This window comes from Canis lupus, chromosome 12 (genome assembly GCF_003254725.2).
Source record: "Canis lupus dingo isolate Sandy chromosome 12, ASM325472v2, whole genome shotgun sequence".
Taxonomy (NCBI): Eukaryota; Metazoa; Chordata; class Mammalia; order Carnivora; family Canidae; genus Canis; species Canis lupus.
Genome location: NC_064254.1, coordinates 27,783,298 through 27,803,283, shown reverse-complemented (window position 1 = coordinate 27,803,283; position 19,986 = coordinate 27,783,298). Strand labels below are relative to the sequence as shown.

Sequence of the window (19,986 nt, the reverse complement as noted above, 5' to 3'; positions counted from 1 at the left end):
ACTAATCACTGATTCTAAATTGGGTAGGTGAGGATGGGGATTACTATTGGATAATTATTCAAATGGCAGAGACTTTCATTATTTATTCATGATTGTGTTAAATATTTCCTTTTTTTAATACCAAAATGTAGGACCTCTGGAAGCAAACTCATAGGTATCCGTAATATGCTATTCAGCTCTTCTTGACAAATGCCCTCATATGACTGCTATGTGTTAATATTCAGCCAAGTAAGCAAGTAAATATAGTCGAAGGCACAGAAATGTAAATATGGCCTATTTTCCTGCTCATTATATAAATATTATGTGTCCTTAAAGTCTATTTTTTAACTGTAAAATGCTTTTGAAGACACTTCATTATTGCTTGATTTTTTTTTTTAGTGAATGTTTCATATGTCTGCAAAATAGACTTGCGTTCTGCTACAGTGGGAGACCATTTATATTACATTCTGTAAGTAGAGTTCTAGGGACATAATTTGGATTATAAAGCTCTTTGAGATCCACAGTTAGCCATTTAAAACTCTGAGAGGGATTTTTCTCTTTTTAATTTCATGCCAAGTAGAGTTTTAGAAAAATACCGTTCTTACCTTTCTTAAACTATTCTTTGATTCTTAATGTTTTTTTTAATGCACATTTACTAATGATAGTGAAATTGATGTTACAAAATGAGGAGTCCTTAGTTATTGGCTATATCTCCTGGTTAGTCATACATTTTAGACTACAAAGGACCCTCCAGCCATAATCCTTCTCTCTCCTCCTGAATCCCCAGTTCTCCCTCCTTCAACTCCTTACTGAGTAGCTTTAACGCTAGATGCACAGACCTACACTTTCCTGCAGAAAGAGAGAAATCCAGGCTTATTTGGAATTAAACACAAGGCTTAGCTGAGGTTTCATTGTATTTGGTATTTAGGGTAGCAGAATATAGGAGATTGACCTCAAGAAAAGAATTCAAAAACTCTATTCTATATTTGTTTTTGAGAATATTTTTTTTCAGCACTATTAATCACTTTCTACCTTCTACATTTTAATGTTTTTCCTGTTGAATTTACAATATTTTAAAAATTAATAATTGGGGCAGCCTGGGTGGCTCAGCGGTTTAGCACCGCCTTCAGCCCAGGGCCTGATCCTGGAGACCTGGGATTGAGTCCCATGTCAGGCTCCCTGCATGGAGCCTGCTTCTCCCTCTGCCTGTGTGTCTGCCTCTCTCTGCATCTCTCTGTGTCTCTCATGGATAAATAAACAAAATCTTTAAAAAAAAACCCAACAACTAATAATTGGATGATATTTGTTGCAAAAAGTAGGTAATCCACTATAGAATATTTATTTCTAAGTACAAAATAGTCAGAAACTGTGACTAAATATTACCAATTAGAGATTTTTTTAAAGAAATCTTAAGTCGGTAATATCTGCGGTTGTGTGATACAAAATTCATGCAATAGAACTATTTAAATTATCAGTTATTATAGTATTATCTGTGATTTTATTATTGTTCTTGCTTCCTTTTTTTGGGAAATATTTCAGTATAATTTTTAGAATGCAGTGTCATATGCTCTAAATGTAAAATTATATTTATTTTTAATCATTTATCACCTCGAATTAAGTACCTCTCTTCTTTCAGTCATGAAGAAAGCAAAGAGTGGGTTTGTGTTTTCAATCTAATGCTCCAAATATAATTCATAATGGTATGCATCTTACAATACATTGACAGAAGAAGACTGGTGCCTAAGGCCTGTGATTCAGGAATCTGGTACCACAATGAGACTTTTTATAGAATTATCTATATTGGCCAGATGCCACAATTTCTAAGTGTGGATTTCAGTAAGCAGTATTGTATGCCAGTTTTAGTGTTTCACCTACCTGCGTAAAAATCTTTATTTAGATAAACACTACCCAGATCAATCAATTAATCCATTTATATCTCTCCTTTCTCTCCCTTTGTGTGTGTATATTTGTGTGTGTGTGTGTACACACACACACACATATATATATATTCTCAATATTAAAATGCCTAGAATTTAAAGATAAGTTGTGAAAATAATACCCTAAATGAGACCTTTATTGAATACATTCAACATCTAAACTACATGAAATTCAGCTTCAGGAATGAAATTTGCATAATATCACTGTGAAGAGTTCTGATTTACCAGACACTGCACTGCTTCATGCGTCTTGTTTCACTTAACCCTCAGAATAACCCAGCTGAAGTGGTCACTGTAAATTACCCCCATTCACAAATAAAAAATCTAAGGCCTAGACTCTGTTAAATTACTTGCTGAAGGTCACACAGCTTATATGTGGTAGGAGTAGGATTAGAAGCAATCTTGGCTGACTCCAGACTTCACATTTAACCACCACACTCTATTGCTACACTAGTTAGAAAATCAAATTTAACATGATGGCATGACATGGAATTTCTGAATTTTCTCACTCTTTAATCTGTATATAAAAAATATCTTTATTTCAGGAAGAAAGAGAATTTTCTTTAATGTCGATCTACTAAATTTTTTTAAATTTATTTTTTATTGGTGTTCAATTTACTAACATACAGAATAACCCCCAGTGCCCGTCACCCATTCACTCCCACCCCCCGCCCTCCTCCCCTTCTACCACCCCTAGTTCGTTTCCCAGAGTTAGCAGTCTTTACGTTCTGTCTCCCTTTCTGATATTTCCCACACATTTCTTCTCCCTTCCCTTATATTCCCTTTCACTATTATTTATATTCCCCAAATGAATGAGAACATATAATGTTTGTCCTTCTCCGACTGACTTACTTCACTCAGCATAATACCCTCCAGTTCCATCCAAATTGTGTTCTTTCATCATTGATATCTAGATTTTTCTGAAATTCAAATCTTGTTTGTCTACTGTCTATATTTCAGTTTTACTGAAATCGTTATGGAAATAGGTATGAATCTTTCCGGGTCACTTAATGACTTTTCAGTTTAATTTTAGGTTGATCGCCATAATAATACTCTCCAGTAAAAATTTACTGTGACAAATACTAAATTTTTACTGGACAAATTTACTGTGACAAATACTAAATTTGTGACAAATACTAAATTTTTACTGGACAAATTTACTGTGACAAATACTAAATTTGTGACAAATACTAAATTTTTACTGGACAAATTTACTGTGACAAATACTAAATTTGTGACAAATACTAAATTTTTACTGGAGAGTATTATTATGGCGATCAACCTAAAATTAAACTGAAAAGTCATTAAGTGACCCGGAAAGATTCATACCTATTTTCATAATGATTTCAGTAAAACTGAAATATAGACAGTAGACAAACAAGATTTGAATTTCAGAAAAATCTAGATATCAATGATGAAAGAACACAATTCTCCGAAAAAAATATATAACTGCACAGGTGTCTGTGTATAAAGGTATGTTGGAAGTTGATTTTTCTTCACAGCCTCGCTTTTTTACTTCCAGTTAATATTCTTAACTTGTGAGAGAATACTAAAGTATTTTATCTTAACAACTTTGATTTTTCACCACAAAATGGAGGTGTAAATTAAATATAGACCTTACTTAAAATTGAGGCTTACTGAATCTAGACCCAACTAAATTCAGTAATACAGAGAAGGGGTTTTCAAGGCTATGGGACTCAGTAATGGGTCACCCAGACACATATTTCCTTTCTACTTGGCATTACGTAATGTGTTCTATTTTATCAAATCATCCCTATCCAATCACCTAATAATGTTGATTTTTATAGAATCCGTTTGATTTAATGTGTGTTTTTTTCTCAACACATGCTATCTTAATTCATATTAGCTAAACCTTGTTGCCTACTTTATCATAATGATCCTGCATCTCACCAGGGGAAACATAACAGCCTATATTCTTGCTTTGTTTTAGATAGCTGCATGCAGGCAGATGGCTGTCTCCTACTGTAAAGTTCAGAGTGACAGATTTAGAATATCAGTGCCTTGTGCTGGGGGAAAGCGTATGCCTCTGACTATTAATTATAGGATTAACATTTTTAAACAACCCAATACTTTTTAGTGTTCTATAAAACAGTTTTATAAATAGTGCAATAAAGAAGTATTTAAATGCCATACATTAAAACCAAGAAATCTTTTGTTTTATTTGATATCCTGCCTGTGTATCCCATATATGTTTAAAGGTCAACTGTACTGAGTAAATTGCAAACCTAGAAATAAAAATGAGAGGTTTTAGTAGATGTTTTGTCTTGTTATGAAAGAAAAAAGAAGACTGTCTTAACACCTGCCTTTGCTTTTACCATAACTGGAATCTATTTTAAAGGCAAACTAGAGAAGTTTGAATTTATTTATTAACTTTAGGTCAGGTGACTGAATGTCAGACATTCCAGGGCCAAGAAGGCACAGAAACAGAGCATTAGTCAGCTTCTTATAACAATTATTTATCTCCTTGCAAAGAACTGATGGTCTATATAATCAGCAAAGGGCCAAGAAATGGGTATTGGCCTTCTCAAACATAGTACTGAAAATTCTCAGGTTTGAAAATTTATTTTCAAGTCCTAGATCATTGCTGCAGATTTATTAGTAAACAGCAACTGCTGAAATAGTAAGATGCTAAATTGAAAATGAATGGGCATTGAAGTCAAGGACGGGGACTCAAAGGAGACAAGATTACCTATCATCAAAGACAGAGGATTTCATTTTTGAAGGCAGGAGTGGGCTGAAGGGCTCCGGGCTTCCCAAGTCTTCTTCACTATCAGTTGCTGCACACTCCTCAGCAAGGAGCTCTGTGTTCAGCCCTTGGAAGAAGACAGCTCCCTCCTCATCCTGGTGCTTGTAACTATGTAAAAAGTTGGTGTCCATCAATCTGTCTACTTTTACTAATTCAGAAATTTCCATATAGGATAAGGAGGGACTGCATATACCCTCTATGAAAAAAAGATGACATTTATTTTATTTGTCTTCTTTATTGACATAATTAACATTCTTTTATTCCACTATAATTCAACACATTTAATTAAATAAACATTATGAACACCTAACATGTATAACACATGCAGTTAGTCATTGGAGGTGGTGTGAAATGAAGAAGACATTTTTGTCATTAGTTTTCAAGTAGTTGTTCTCATGGAGTGTGGAGTGGGGGATGCAAGGAAAGGAAGACAAGCATAACAGAGGTCAGCTGGCATTTCCCACCTCCTTTTTTCTCAGTTCAACATCGCCTCCTCCCCAACAACATGTTACTTAGGACCTCTATTGTTTCCATAACTAATGATCATATCATCATTGTTTAAGTGACTTCAACAATACAGGTTTATTATTTTAAAGTTCTGTAGATCAGAAGTCTGAAGTAATTTTCAGTGGGTTAAAATCAAGATGTTGGCAGGGGTGTGTTCCTTTCTGGAGGTTCCAGGGGAGCATCTGTTACCTTGCCTTTTCCAGCCTCTTCATTCCTCAGTTCATGACCCACTTCATCTATCTTGAAAGCAAACAGTGGTGGACCTAAACTTTTTCATAGCATGTGACTACATCTATGTGTCCACCTCCCTTTTCTACAGGTAGTGACCTTTATCATTACACAGAGCCCATTTGGTTAATCTGGGATAATCCCTGCAGTTTAACATCAGATGATTAGCAATTTTAATCCCAACTGCAACCTTACTGCCCTTTTGCCTTGTAAAGTAACATGTACATAGATCCTAGGGATTAGGACGTGGACTTTGTTGGGGAGTCACTATTCTGCCTACCACAGAACCTGTAGTCATCCCTCAGGAATTTTCATGATCATATAATAGAAAAGGAAGTTTATTAGATGGCTATCTGGTGCTCACAGAATTGAGCAAAGCAAGTGGAACCAACTTGGAAAATATACTCAGCTTGGATCCTCTGGAGGACCAAGAAACAGGAAGCAGATTGAGGCTCATCCAAGAATAGGCTGAAGCACCACTACTACCACTGAAGAAGGGCTTTTATACTGTCACCATGTTCTGAGTCATTTGCTTAAGTTTCAGAGTCCCAAGAAATATTTTGAAATTGGTAATTTCTCAGCCATATGCTTACCCTAAGAAGGACAGAAAGGAGGTGGATAAGAGGAGTCATCTTTTAGTCATCTTAGGCTTCCAACATAGTAACTAGATAATAAAATCTGCTAAGATCCCAAACAATGGGCTTCTTCATTTCCACACAAAAATAGAATCATTCACAACAAGGCTTTTATAGCATACATGTATACACACACACACATACACACACACATACACACACACGTGCCTTAATATCAAACATTAATCTTTTCTTAAAAATTCTTCAGATATTTCTCCTCTCTGTTGTCATCTCTCCCCTATTTTCTGTTTATCCTTGAATTCCTGGTATTTTTATTTATTTATGTTGTAGAATAGTTTAGTGAAATTTTTGTTTCCATTCCTCCTGCAGACACAACATAAACCTCTTATCCAAATAATTTCATGCATTTTCTCTTTCAGTCATTTTGCTAACCTTGCAAGTCAGATAATATTAGTCAAAGTTACTTTCATTTCTCAGTTATAGAAATCCATTCAATAAATAATGGCTAACATTTACTGGATGCTTAATATGTGTTAAGCACTGTTCTTTTTTTAATTTTTAAAAATATTTTATTTATTTATTCATGAAAGACACAGAGAGAATCAGAGACATAGGCAGAGGGAGAAGCAGCTTCTTGCGGGGAGCCCGCTGAGGGACTCCATCCCAGAACCCCAGGATCATGACCTGAACCAAAGGTAGACGCTCAACCACTGAGCCACACAGATGCTATTTTTTTTTATGTAAACTCAAATTAGTTAACATATAGTGTAGTATTGGTTTCAAGAATAAAATAGTGATTCATCACTTACATATAGTACCCAGTGCTCATCCCAACAACTACCCCCATTAATGCCCATCACCTATTTAGCCCATCCCCCTCCAGCAACCATCAGTTTGTTATCTATAGTTAAGAGTCTCTTATGGTTTGCTTCCTTCTCTGTTTTTTATCTTCTTTTATTTTTCCTTCCTTTCCCCTATGTTCATCTGTTTTATTTCCTAAATCCACATAGGAGTAAAATCATAAGATATTTGTCTTTCTGTGACTGACTCATTTTGCTTAACATAGTACACTCTAATTCCATCCCCACTAAGCAAATGGAAAGATTTCATTCTTTTTTGATGGCTGTGTAATATTCCATTTTGTATATGTACCAATCTTCTTTATGCATTCACCTATTGATAAACATCTGGGCTCTTGGCATAATTTGGCTATTCTAAGTAGTGCTTCAATAAACATTGGGGTGCATGTGCCCCTTCAAATCAGCATTTTTGATCCTTTGGATAAATACCTAGTAGTGTAATTGCTGGGTCACAGGGTAGGTCTATTTTTAACTTTTTTTTTAAGATTTATTTATTTACTTTTAGACAGAGAGGAGGAGGGAGGGCAGAGGGAGAGGGAGAGAAGCAGACTCCCTGCTGAGCTCAGAGCCCACCACAGGTGTCACCTCAGGTTCGATCTCATGACCCTGATCTCATGACCTGAGCTGAAATCAAGAGCCAGAAGCTTAACCAACTGAACCACCCAAGCGTCCCCTATTTTTAACATCTTAGGAACCTCCATAATGTTTAACAGAGTGGCTGCACCAGTTTGCATTCCCACCAACAGTGCAGAAGTTTCCCCTTTCTCCAAATCCTTGCCAATATCTGTTGTTTCCGGAGTTGTTAATTTTAGCCATTTTGACAGGTGTAAGGTGGTATCTCATTGTAGTTTTGATCTGTATTTCCCTGATGATGAGTGATGTTGAGCATTTCTTCATGTGTCTTTTAGCCATTTTGTCTTCCTTGAAAAAATGTCTTTTCATGTCCTCTGCCCATTTCTTAACTGAATTATTTGGGGTTTTTTGGGTGTTGATTTTGATAAGTTCTTTATAGATTCTGGATACTAGCCCTTTATCTGGATGTGTCATTTACAAATATCCCTCTCATTCCAAAGGTTGTCTTTTAATTTTGTTGATTGTTATCTTTGCTATGCAGAAGCTTTTTATCTTGAGGAGGTCCCAATAGTTCATTTTTGCTTTTGTTTTCCTTGCCTCTGGAGACATGTCTAATAAGAAGTTGCTGTGGCCAAGGTCAAAGAGGTTGTTGCATGTTTTCTCCTCTAGGATTCTGATGATTTCCTGTCTCACATTTAGGTTTTTCATCCATTTTGAATTTAATTTTGTGTATGGTGTAAGAAAGTTGTCCAGTTTCATTCTTCTGCATTTTGCTGTTCAGTTTTCCCAACATTTCATAAGTGTTCTATAGTTTTCAGCATACACATCTTTTACTTCTTTGGTTAGGTTTATTTCTAGGTATCTTATGGGTTTTGATGCAATCATAAATGGGACTGGTTCATGAATTTCTCTTTCTGCTGCTTCATTATTGGTGTACAGAAATTCAGTGGATTTCTGTAGATTGATTTTATATCCTGTAACGTTAAACTCATGTGTGAATTCATGTATCAGTTCTAGCATTTTTTTTAATGAAGTCTTGATTTTCTACATAGGGTATCATGTGGTCTGGGAAGAGTGAAAGTTTAACTTCTTCCTTGCTGATTTAGATGCCTTTTATTTCTTTTTGTTGTCTGTTTGCTGAGACTAGGACTTCCAGTACTATGTTGAACAGCAGTGGTGAGAGTGGACATCCCTATCATGTTCCTGACCTTTGGGGAAAAACTGTCAGGATGATATTAGCTGTGAGCCTTTTATACGTGATGTTGAAGTATGTTCCTTCTATCCCTACTTTTTGAGGGTTTTTATAAATAAAGGATGCTGCATCTTGTCAAATGCTTTTTCTGCATCTATTGAGAGGATCATATGATTCCTATCCTTTCTTTCATTAATGTGGTGTATCATGTTGATTGATTTGCAGATATTGAACCACCCCTCCTGTCCAGGAGTAAATCCCACTTGATCATGGTGAATAATCCTTTTAATATACAGCTGCATTCAATTAGCTGGTATCTTGTTGAGAATTTTTGCATACATGTTCATCAGGGATATTGGTCTGTAATTCTCTTTTTTAGTGGGGTCTTTGCCTGGTTTTGGAATCAGGTAATGCTGGCCTCCTAAAACAAGTTTGGAAGTTTTGCTACCATTTCTATTTTGGGAATAGCTGCAGAAGTATACATGTTAATTCTTTTTTAAATGTTTGATAGAATTTCCCTGGGAAGCCATCTGGTGCTAGACTCTTGTTTGTTAGAGATTTTTGATTACTGATTCAATTTATTTTCTGGTTATGGGTCTGTTCACATCTTCTATTTCTTCCTGTTTCCGTTTTGGTAATTTTATATTCCTAGGAATTTATCCATATTCTAGATTGCCCAATTTTTTGGCATATAATTTTTCATAATATTCTCTTATAATTGTATGTATTTCTGGAGTGATGGTTGTGATTTCTGCTCTTTCATCTGTGATTTTATTTGGGTCCTTTCTCTTCTTTTTGACAGTCTGGCTAGGGGGTTATCAATTGTGTTAATTCCTTCCAAGAACCAGCTCCTAGTTTTGTTGATCTTCTACTGTTTTTTTTTTTTTTAATTTCTATATCATTTATTTCTTCTCTAATGTTAATTATTTCCCTTCTGCTGGTTTTGTGCAGCTCCTCTTTTTCCAGCTCCTTTCGGTATAAAGTTAGTTTGCATATTTGAGACTTTTCTTGCTGCTTGAGGAACGCCTATATTGCTATAAACTTCCCTCTTTGGACCACTTTTGCTGTTTCCCAAAGGTTTTTGATTGTCATATTCATTTTAACTTGCTTCCATAAGGTTTTTCATTTCTCCTTTACTTTCCTGGTTAACCCATTCATTCCTGAGTAGGATGTTCTTGAACCTCCATGTAGTAGTTGTGGTCTTTTAAGATTATTTTCTTGTGGTTGCCTTCAAGTTTCATAGCAATATATGCATGGTGTGATCTCAGTCTTTTTGTGCTGATTGAGGCTTGTTTTGTGACCCAGTATGTGACTATTATGGAGAGTGTTCCAGTGTTGCACTGGAAAAGAATGTTTCTTCTGCAGCTTTAGGATGAATTGCTCTGAATATATCTGTTAAGTCCATTTGGTCCAGTATGCCATTCCAAGCCATTGTTTCCTTGTTGATCTTCTGCTTATATAAGCTATCCTTTGCCATAAGTGGAGTGTGAATGTCCACTATTATGATGTTATTATAGGTGAGTTTCTTTAAGTCTGTTATTAATTAATTAACTTATAAACTTTGTTGCTCACAAATTGGGGGCATAAATATTTACAATTGTTAGATCTCCTTGTTGGATAGACCCCTTTATTATGATATAGTGCCCTTTTTATCTCTTATTATGGTCTTTTTTTATTTTTTTAATAAATTAATTTTTTATTGGTGTTCAATTTACCAACATACAGAATAAAACCCAGTGCTCATCCCGTCAAGTGCCCTCCTCAGTGCCCGTCACCCATTCACCCCCACCACCTGCCCTCCTCCCCTTCCACCACCCCTAGTTCGTTTCCCAGAGTTAGGGGTCTTTATGCTCTGTCTCCCTTTCTGATATTTCGCACATACACAAAGATAAACTCAAAATGGATGAAAGATCTAAATGTGAGACAAGATTCCATCAAAATCCTAGAGGAGAACACAGGCAACACCCTTTTTGAACTCGGCCACAGTAACTTCTTGCAAAATACATCCACGAAGGCAAAAGAAACAAAAGAAAAATGAACTATTGGGACTTCATCAAGATAAGAAGCTTTTGCACAGCAAAGGATACAGTCAACAAAACTAAAAGACAACCTACAGAATGGGAGAAGATATTTGCAAATGACGTATCAGATAAAGGGCTAGTTTCCAAGATCTATAAAGAACTTCTTAAACTCAACACCAAAGAAACAAACAATCCAATCATGAAATGGGCAAAAGACATGAAGAGAAATCTCACAGACGAAGACATAGACATAGCCAACATGCACATGAGAAAATGTTCTTATTATGGTCTTTGGCTTAAAATCTAGTTTGTCTAAGTATAGCTACTCCAGCCTTTTTTTTTTTCTTTTTTTTTTTTTTTTTTTTGATATCCATTAGCATGAAACATCGTTCTCACTCACATTTTCAATCTGGAGGTGTCTTTGGGCCTAAAATGAGTCTCTTGTAATCAGCATATTGATGAAGCTTGTTTTTTAATCCATTCTGATACCTTGTGTATTCTGATTGGAGCATTGAGTCCATTTACATTCAGAGTAATTACTGATAGATATGAATTTAGTGCTATTGTATTACATCTAATGGACCTGTTCCTGTAGATTGTCTCTGTTCCTTTCTAGTCTTTGTTGCTTTTGGTCTTTTTTTCCCATTCAAAAAATCCCTTTTAATACTTCTTGCAGAGTTGGTTTAGTGGTTATAAATTCCTTTAGTTTTTGCCTGTCTTGGAAACTCTATCTCTTCTTCCATTCTGAATGACAGCCTCTCTGGATATAGTATTCTTAGCTGCATATGTTTCCCATTTACCATATTGAATATATCCTGCCACTTTCTCCTGGCCTACCAAGTTTCTGTGGACAGATCTTCTGCTACCCTTTTGTGTCTACCCTTGTAGGTTAAAGGACCTTTTGTCCCTAGCTGCTTTCAGAATTCTTTCTTTATCTTTGTATTTCCCAAGTTTCACTATGATATGTCTTGGTGTTGACCCATTTTTGTTGATTTTGAGGGAGTTCTCTGTGCCTCTTGTACTTGAATGCCTGTATCCTTTCCCTGATTAGGGACATTTGCAGCTATGATTTGTTCAAATAACCTTCTACCCGTCTCTTCCCCACTCTTCTTCTGGGATTCCTGTGATGTGGATATTTTGTGCATTGTGAAATTGCTGAGTTCCCTATGTCTATATTCATGATCTAATAGTTTCTTTCCCTCTTCAGCTTCATTGTTTTCCATAAATTTATCTTCTATATCATCTAATTGATCCTCTGCTTCTTCCATCCTCATTGTGGTTACCTCCAGTTGGTTTTGCATCTCAGTTATAGCATTTTTATTTTGGCCTGACTAGGTTTAGATCTCTTATCTCTAGGGTTAGAGATAACCCTAAGCAGCTAGGGTTGCTCTGGTGTCTTCTATGCTTTTTTTTCAAGCCCAGCTAATATTACTATGACTGTTGTTCTCAATTCTTGTTCAGATATTTTGCTTTGTTTTGAGCAAATACCTCAATTTCCTATTGAGGCTGTGATTTCTTATTAATCTTTATTTTGGGAAGAATTCCTCTGTCTTGTCATTATGTCTAAGTCTCTGTCTTTTACATACTATGAAAGCTTGTTATATCTCCTGTTCCTGAAAGTAATCCTATATTAAGAAGTAATTCTACACTATCCAAGTCCTGGCACTGCAGGAAGTGTTTCTGATGTGCTGTGTGAACTCTGCTGTTGTATTTTGGCTGCTCTTTTCCACAGGTCAGTCATCTGCAGAGTTCCTCTTTGCTTTGGACCTTTAACTAGATGTGCTTTGATTTATTTGTTAAGCCTGCTAAAAAGAAGAAAGAGAGATGGAGAGGGATAGAGAGAAGGCAGGGAGGAACAAAGGAAAGAAGGAAGGAAGGAAGGCCTGATACAAGAAAAAAGAAAAGGGAAAGGAACAAAAAAGTAAACAGACATTCAAAAAACTGTAAGCCTGATTCCAAAGAAAAAGGAAAAAGGAAAAAAAGAAGCCTGATTCAAAAAATGAGAAAAGGAAACAAACTAATAAGCAAACAAACAAACTATAATCGTGATCCAAAGAAAAAAGAAAAAACTTAAATTATAATTAAAAAAATAAAGGGGAAAGGAGAAAAAATGAGTGGGAAATATCAGAAAGGGAGACAGAACATGAGAGACTCCTAACTCTGGGAAATGAACTAAGGGTGGGGAAGGGGAGGTAGGTGGGGAGTGGGGGTGACTGGGTGATGGGCATTGAGGGGGGCACTTGATGGGATGAGCACTGGGTGTTATTCTATATGTCGGCAAATTGAACACCAATAAAAACTAAATTTACAAAAAAAAAAATTAAACCAAGTTAAAAAACAAAGAAAGCCTGGTCCTATTTCCACCAGAACTAAAGCTGATGCTTTGAAGCACTCTATAATCAGTAGACTTGGTACATGGAGGGGCCTGTGTTGGTCTTTTGAGAGAGATGCCTACACTTCTGGCTAACAGTCAGACTTGCCTTAGTAAAGATGCCCCTGCCAGGTATAGAGGGGAGGGTTTTGGTGTAAGCAACTCCAGCCTCCACTGAAGGTCCTGTGTTTCTGAAGTCCAACTGTGCTGGTGGACAATGACATCACCCTGCCCTCTTGTCCCTGGGGAAGGGAACTGGAGGCCACCACTATTCAGGAGGCCCACACAGAAAGGCAGTTTCCCCTCCTGTGTCCCAGGCTTTCTTTACATCTCTACCCTCAACCTGTCTATGCTTGGCTGTTGGCCTTCCTGATGCCACATTCTCCTGTGTTTTAACTTTGGCCAGAAGCTGAGATTCAAAACTCCAAATCTTAAAGGACAGGGCAAGGCATGGACCTACTCCTCCCACCCCAGGAGGAAAGCCTCACAGCACTGCACCCTGCAATGTTCTGTCCCAGAAAAGCAGTCACAGACCTGGACAGGTGCCTGGAGTCTATGATGAAACACAACAAAAAGCTGGAACCAGGTTATCTGCCCTCTGAATGTGCCTCTGTTCCCTGCTGTTCAATGGCCACTGAATCATGCCCAGCAGACCTTTTTGTCCTTGAAGGGACAAAATACTCTCTTCCAAATGTGTTCCAGGAATGGGTGCATTCTTTCTCAGTAGAACCCAGGGGATCCCCACACCTCAGCATCTTGTGCAAACCCTATATACACTGCTTTCTCTCCTTGTCTCTCCCTCTTTCCCTGACCTCTCTCTGCAAAATGGGCTCCCCTGCCCTTTGCAACACCATGGCTTTTCTCTCTTGCAGTTTAGGTCTCCAAATCTTACATCTGCCATGTTCTCTCCCTCCAATTGTGCAGATTGTTTTCTTAATCCTCACATCGATCTCCCAGTTGTTCAAAATGATTTATGTTGATCTACCTGTGTTTGAGAGACAGGTAAGCTCAGGATCCTTCTACTACCACACCATCTTAACTCCTCTTCCTGTTAGGTATTGGTCTTAATCTTAGCCTATAGTGATTCATTTATTCCTCATGAATGGATATTATTTTGGCTACTATTCTATCCCCATAATTCAGAGAAAATGGAAAGAGTATTTGAGTAATTTGTCTATGGTTACTCAGCCAGTAAATTTTGGAATTGAGATTTGAATCCAAGTTCTTAAAACTAATCTTCCTATTTGATCTAAGGAAACACAAGCAAAGATAGAAAAATTTCATTATGAAAATATGAAGATGGCATCTCATAGAGCCCCAAAATGGGAATACAAAGCTGTTTCCAGAAAGAACTAGAACTAAGAACAAGAGCACAGTGTGTAGTTCCTCTTAGGAACTCATGTTTCATTCTTCACACCGTCTTTTAGCTGACAGGGGCTTTTGTATCAACATTGTAGAGTCCTTCTCCCATGGAGAAACCAAATATTTCTTAGGTGGAACCCAGGTAAAAGACACATGACCAAAGTGACCATCCTGGAGGTGCCTGGGTGGCTTAGTCAGTTAAGTGTCTGCCTTCGGCTCGAGTCATGATTCCAAGGTCTTGGGATTGAGCCCCATGCCAGACTATCTGTTGAGCAGGGAACCTACTTCTCCCTCTCCCTCTGTCACTTCCCCTACTTTGCACATTCTCGGTCTCTCTTACAAGTAAATGAATAAATAAAAATCTTAGAAAGAAAAAAATAATGACCACCCCTAATCCAGTCACTCTGGTCAAAAGTATATTGTGCCAGCTTGGCTGCTGAGGGAGATCATAAAACAGCTGCCTAAAAAGGAAGTTATGGTGGGCTGAGAATATACCACAAAATGTTAAAAACTACAACTATTAATATCCCTATCTTATAGATGAAAGAAACTGAGGTACAATCATTTACTTAATTCCTGAAAACAATAATAAGAGAAAGTAATTTGCCTGGGTTACGCAGCGATGGGCAAAGCCAGAGCTCAAACCAAGCTGTGTTTGATGCCAAAAATTGTTTTTAACCACCATACATATCTATTTTTAAATCTCCCTTTAAAAAATATAGGATATGTGCATTTAGACAATGCCATCTACATTGACACAATAAAGAATTTAATTTGTTAAATGACCTGACTTATAAGTGTACATCCAGAAATAATTTAATTTCTTCCAGCACCAAATAGATATTTTCTACCAGATTTCTCTTCACCTTATTTTGAGACAATCTGTATATATCCCAAAGCTTTCAGGTCACTTGCAGGTGTTAAAAAGTCTAATCTAATTTAACTAACTAATCCACTTTCATTCTCAAAGCCAATTTGAAACTGTCTACACTCTTCTGTTCCTCCCTTTAATACCCTCTTTTCTAAAACTAAAGTCTTGGGTCAGACCAGGGGTAGAAGAAATCAGGAAAAGCACCAAAAGTCTTAATCCTTAGTAGATGTTAATTATAATTCTGTGCTAGCAGCAAGTGCATTCTGACATTGCATGTACATCTGTGGTTTGTTGTTAATTCCCTACAGCACATTTCTCTGCTGTGGGTTGGGTACTCTTATCTGATCTCTTGCAAATTCCCTTTAGCAGTTATCTAGAAAATACATTTATATCCTTTTGGACTGGCTCACCTGATATGGTGATATATTTATGGAAAAAAGTTATCTCTAGATAACTTGGGCCTATTTATCGAACACCTTCCTTATCATCACTTGAATCTCAGAAAATCTCAGGCATCTACTGTCCTGCCAACTAGTAAAGTACACATAAATCTAGGGTGAATCCTCTTTCTCCTCACCAGCTGTGCAGATTGCTCCAGCCTGCTGACTGCCTTTTAGTTTCTCCCAGCAAAATGCAAGCTTCAGTCTCTATCCCCTGCCTCTAAACTCTAGGAACACATACCACATTCTTCTGAGAACTTTGCACAAAAGCAACAGAAGGGGTTCTACTACTTGCTTCAGCTCTGCTAGCATGCATTTGGCGATCCACAATTCTCAAGTGATACTTTATGAGACTTCCTCACTTGGTTTGGAGTGGGGCAATATATGTCACCTTGTTTCCTATTCCTAAATCCTTCTGAAGAATCTCTCGATGTAATAAATCTCTAGCTTTCTCTCATATATTTTAGGGGTGATAGTAGCTAGACCAATTGACCTCCTCCTAGCATGTACTACCTCCATATGTTTAATACCACTCTTTAAAAGGGAAGGTAATTAATACTCTTTGTCTGCAGTTAGATATTTTAATAAGAAATTTGAGAAACCAGGAAAAGTCCTTGTATAAATGCTATTATATTATCACAAATATAGAAAAGAATCCAGTGTTTAGGAATGATGGTATTTCTTCTTGGAGTTAGTTCTTTTCAAACTTTCACACTGATTGATCCCTAGTAGCAGAAGAAACTCAACTCTACCCAAAAGGATTCTGAAGATAAAGCTGAATTCCAAAGATCTTGAGAGTCTCTTATTTGTTTAATCTTAAAAGTCACATGCTCTTTACATTCTGCAACATATGCATTGTGATATAAAGAGTAAATGAAATCATTCTCCAGGAACTTTCATGTTTCTCTTGTGGCTGCAAGCAAATCTGACATGCTGACGCAGATTCCTGGGAACATATCCATTTAAGAAGCATAGGTTTACTGAAAAAGGCAGTAGCTTGGGAGTGAAAGATAGGGAATTCAGTCACAGCCCAGCCCTTAATTACTTACGTAGCATTAGGGAAATCATGACTCTTTTGACCGGCAGTTTCTCTATCTTCGAAGTGGCAGAGTTAGAATCAATTGAGAACCCCTTTTAGCTCTAAAATTTATTGACACCTAGATGAGTCTCTCCCATAAAACCTCTTGGGTTCTACTTAGCCATTGCTGTGGACTTTGTACTTAGGGGGAATCTGTGAAACTGCTTCAGCTGCATGATGCTTCTTCACTTTGCCAGAAAAGCTTGCTAGTCAGACTGTTTTCTTACTTTGATCCCCCAATGTTACAGGACGAGTTCCCCCACCAGCAGCAGAATCCTAGGCAGAGATTATAAAGCAGGATTTTATTAAGAAAGCACATTTAAGATCAACACAGGTGGGGAAAGGAAGGCAGCATGATTTGACAGCAAGAGTTTCACAGCATCTGCCACACTGATATCTCTTTCTTTATGCCCTCTTAGATTCAATAAGCCTTTTCCAGTCTAAAACTGTTTTCCTTTATGTGTTTTCTTTGGCAACACTCAAACAGAATGATTTCCAGAAAACAGTGGTTTTTGAGAGCAAGGAATTTATTTGGAGTTGTAGAGTATTTCATGAAGTCTATAGTCTTACTTAATGTTTTTATTTCTAATTAAGAGACTGTTTATTTTATAGAATGAGAGACTGTTTTTGTTTTGGTTTGGTTTGTTTTATTTTGCATATTATTTCTTGTATTTTTCTCATCAACACCGAGGTATTTCACTTCTCTGGCTCTATTACAGACTTTTCCAAAAGATCGGTGCTTGATTCTTCTTTCAGATACATTTCTTTACCTGACACACAACTACGCCTCATGGTCTGATACCTGCTTATGTATTTGGTTTTGTTTTCCTCCAGCTTCCTGCCATCCAAAACTGTATTCCAATTATACCAAGGTACTTGCAGTTTTTCAGCATTCCATGTCCTCTCACATGTCACATCCCATTCCCTCTGAATGTTCCTTCTATGTGGAATATCTTTCCTAACCTGGTTAACTACTTTTCTTCCTTAAAGACTTGGATCATTTGCTATTTTTTTTTTCTAGGAACACATGTTTTACCATCACATCCCAACCAGCTTTTGACTTCTCATTCTGCTTTACCATAGTATTGTGTGGCATCTTTATTGTTGTATTTACTGTCTTGTATTTTCATGGTATGCTTTCTGATGTCTTCATCCTAGAGGGTAAAATATTGAGGAAAGTGACTTTTTAAAAAAAATCTTTCTTACTCGGCCATATGGCATGGTACATGAAATATAAAGGGAAATCAGATTTTTTTTTTTTTTGGTTAAATGTAAAGAGTTTTTTTTTTTTTTTAAAGAATAACTAAATAACCATTAAGCTACTTAGGCATATTAGACAAATATCATGGTATTTAGAAAAAAAGGGAAAAAATACAAAAATTGCGTCTCTCTATAACAAACTAAAGACTCAATCCCTGACTTTTTACCAACTCAACTAGTTCTGAATTTGAACACTTTTCAACTTTTTATATTCATTTCAATCTGTGCCCTGAATATTCAGGCAGCCCTCCTAACTTTGGCTTCTTGAAGAACTCCTCATAACACTTACATTTATTCTTCTCTCCTTTTGTAGATAGTCTAAAATATTTAGACTACAGTATTTACAAATATGCTTGAAATAAAACTAACAAGTATTTCGTAGGATTCTTCCTTATGGCTATCATGGGATTTTAAACATAGCAACATAAGAGCTAGACAAAATATTTTTGGTATATCTTTAAACCTTTGAACACAGAACTCTTTGTCCTGAAAAAATTGAAAATAGCCCTTAAGATGATGGATATTAAGGAGGGCACTTGTGATGAGCAGTGGGAGTCGTATGTAAGTAATGAATCACTAAATTCCATAACTGGATCTAATAATTACACTGTATCTTACCTAACTGGAACTAATATTAAACTGTTTCTTAACTAACTTGAAAAAGAAAAAAAAAGAAAGAAAATAACCTTGATTTTCATAAATATTTAATAAATGTTTTTTACTCTTAAAAACTTAGGCAGCTCAACTAAATTTTGAGTGCAATTAGAGTATCATAAGCCACTAAAAGTTACCCTCTAGAGCTTTCTGTAAATGAATTCAGAAGAAAGAAAATGAAATGAGTTGCAATCTTTTGAAGAGAATCGAAGTCTGAAAAAACCCTGTAAATTTTCTAAAAATTTGAGAAATGTTACTTTTAATTTCTATTTTATTGGCATAATTATACACATGTATCACATGCATATCGAATGGCACATTACTCCAGAGTTAAGGTCTTACTAGTTAACTTTGTTGCTAATACTCTTTCATTATTCAAATACTGAATTCCTTTACATGAATGTGAATCCCATAGATACCTTCTAACCACATATACCTCATTCTGCAGTTCTGATTGGCAGTTATGTTTAAAAGATCTGTAGTATTATACTTAATCACACCTTTTCATGATATGCTTATGATTTCTAGGATATTTTATCATATTTACTTAACACTCTTCATTTATGTAAATACTAGTATGTACTTAGCATATACATAAGCCAGAATATATGAAAGTATGTCATGTGGCATGTGTGCTTCCATGCAAAGTTATGTAATTATATTTCTTTGTACTAATGTAAAAGAAAGATAGAAAATGGTGACTATAACTAGATGCATTTACTAACACCACAAAATAGCACCACAAAATAAAGTTTTCTGTTGTCTGAGCTTTTTAGTAACAATGCTTTTTGCATTTTCACAAATTTCCAACGCCTTGTTTAAGAGAGAATCAAAAAGCTCTATCTGCTGTGGGTCCCTATGTGCAGCACATCTGATGTTTTCTTGGCATAAAATGCGGAAGAGCCACTTAAAATTACTTCCTTTATTCAAAATAGTATGTGCAGTACCAAAACTGCTCTGGAAAGAACCTGTACACAGTTAATATTTTGGGAAATGCAAAGAATGAACACAAAAGAAGGCAAAAAATCTAAGTGTTTTTTTAATATGAGTTTTCTTTCTTACACAGTGAGTTTATATATTTTTCTATTTCTTTACTAGATAGAAACTTGAGAACTGTGCACATTTTCATGTTAAAATTGACTTATAATTCACTTTTTTGTAGAGGTGATAAAAAGGCATTATGTATGAATATCCAAAAAGATTACTGTGCAATCACTTGAAAATAGCCAACATTGAAAATTGCTAAAAATGATAAATGGATGACTCTGGACACAATTAGAGTTTGTGAAA

The 19,986-nt window shown here is 36.2% G+C and overlaps 1 protein-coding gene across 1 annotated transcript in view; it reads left to right on the top strand.

The window, feature by feature from the left end:
• The window catches only part of EYS (eyes shut homolog), a 1,522,493-nt gene that overhangs the window by 1,092,290 nt on the left and 410,217 nt on the right, over nucleotides 1-19,986 (top strand). The window lies entirely within an intron of this gene.